The sequence below is a fragment of the Etheostoma spectabile genome, chromosome 21 (assembly GCF_008692095.1).
Source record: "Etheostoma spectabile isolate EspeVRDwgs_2016 chromosome 21, UIUC_Espe_1.0, whole genome shotgun sequence".
NCBI lineage: Eukaryota > Metazoa > Chordata > Actinopteri > Perciformes > Percidae > Etheostoma > Etheostoma spectabile.
In genome coordinates this window covers 11,704,592-11,706,467 of record NC_045753.1, presented here as the reverse complement: position 1 = coordinate 11,706,467, position 1,876 = coordinate 11,704,592, and the positions used below count along the sequence as shown (strand labels likewise).

The following is a 1,876-nucleotide window of genomic DNA, read 5'->3' as shown; positions in this document are numbered from 1 at the left end:
CACACACACACACACACACACACACCTTTCTTCATCAATCCTTCTGTTGGTTTTACAAGTCTGAGCAGCTGGTTTTGCCACTAAACCTCTTGGGATTTTGGGATAGTTAAAAAGATAAAGCTTGAGGAAGGTGACAGAGGGAAAGTTCAACTCTCAACAACAAAGGCACATTACAAAGGTTGACTTTGGGGTGTATGTGTGTGGTGTTGGGTGGCGGCTTAAAGAAAAGTGAGACTTGTTCCCAACTCCTCTGCCCTATGTGACCCTATCGTCTTTAACACTCAGCCAACTCATTTTGAAAATGCTGTTTAAATGTCAAAACTGATGTGTATAGGTGTCCGTCCACAATATCACAATGGCACTGGACAACAGGGTTAGTAAACAGCAGAAAGCAGCATGGAAGCCAATAACAATGTTACCATGTCTTTTTTTTAATGTATGTTACTTATTCAGTCATTCTTTCAAATTTGGTGCCAACTAATAAGAATGATGTTTGAGCGCTGCTTGGGCAGAGACAACCTGAATGTGTGGCTGAGATGATAAAGAGTCGTGGGGGTCGTGCAGTTGAGTCGACTTTCATGCAGAAATCAGAGTACGTGTCTCGTCGCAGACTAATGCCTCATTTCCACTGCATGGTTAAGCACGGATCACCAAGTGCTTTTCTCTATTTCGTTTTCCACTGCGGATAGTAACTCTCAGTGTAGGCGGGCTTCTCAGCTGATCGTCATAGTGAAACCACATGAAACTGCAGTGACATCGTCTTCAACGCGACACTCGCTGAATCCTTTCCTCAGCAACCGAACAGAGGAACATCTGTACTTTTTCAGTTCTACGGCCCAGTGTTCGTAGTGTAAGACGTTTTGAGGGGCTGACACTCTGGGTTGAGTGAAAAAAAATTGCGGCCACCATTGATGGTAGGTAGCTGGGGTATTTGAAAATTGGGGGTTTGTAAAGGAAGGCCATGAGTCACACCATTGATGATTCTCTTTGACCAATTAGTGGTCGGCTGTGTTTTAACTTCACCATTAAGTATCGATTCAGCTCGTTTTGAGCCTCAACCGAGCTGTTCCCAAAAAAGGTACCAAGTACTATACATAACTTTGGCTAATGGGAGACCAAAAAAGAGCAAGTAGAGTTGAGTAGAGCCGTACCATGCAATGGAAATGCGACATAACACTTAATGTTTCGCTTTCTTTTACCGTAACCAATCTTTTGAACGTTTTGAAATGTGGTTTTGCAAAATGGACCAATGGCGACCTGCTGTCCAGCGTTGGTTAGGACGTACTCCCAGCTTGACAGTAAATGTCTTTTTTTCCACTGTGATTTGTAGGTAATGCCATGCTGCAATGTAAGAATAAGAATAAAAATAGGTCAACAACATACTCAAACGTGTCAAATAATGTTTGTGTGTGCCGTTAATGAAATGCCAGCTTCTTTTTTTCCTTTTCAAACACCAGCTGTGGCACCACGATGGCCATAAAGTCACTTAAGCTCTGTGTAATTTCCCTCCAACACAATCCGCAGAAAGTGAGAAAGTGAGAATCTGTCCAACACGGTAGCACCCCCTCTCCCTCGGCCGTCCCGCTGAGTGGGAGGCCATGTTGTTTGTGTTGTGTAACTACCACTGGTGGTGAAGCAAAGCTCCAGCAGTAATAAAGCCCCCAAAAATCACAGCCTCTAGTTGAATATTTACCTTAGACTAATCTGACCTTGGTTTATATCATCCAAAGAGTCGTTTTGACCCTTTGTAAAAACCGGTAGACACTTTTGAGGAAACCTGATCAGCAAGGAAAACAAGTATGAAGTCAGATCTTTTTTTAAGGTAGTCAGCAGCAGCACAGATCTGTGATATCCAGAGGAAAGGAGACAAGAAAGG

General features: G+C 43.2%; 1 long non-coding RNA gene across 1 annotated transcript in view; it reads left to right on the top strand.

The window, feature by feature from the left end:
• Window positions 1-592: 592 nt before the first annotated feature.
• Window positions 593-1,876, top strand: part of LOC116671378 (uncharacterized) — a 9,743-nt gene continuing 8,459 nt past the window's right edge. The window contains exons 1-2 of the long non-coding RNA XR_004327254.1: window positions 593-723; window positions 1,596-1,600. This is a non-coding gene — a long non-coding RNA (uncharacterized LOC116671378). The remainder of the gene's footprint in view (window positions 724-1,595; window positions 1,601-1,876) is intronic.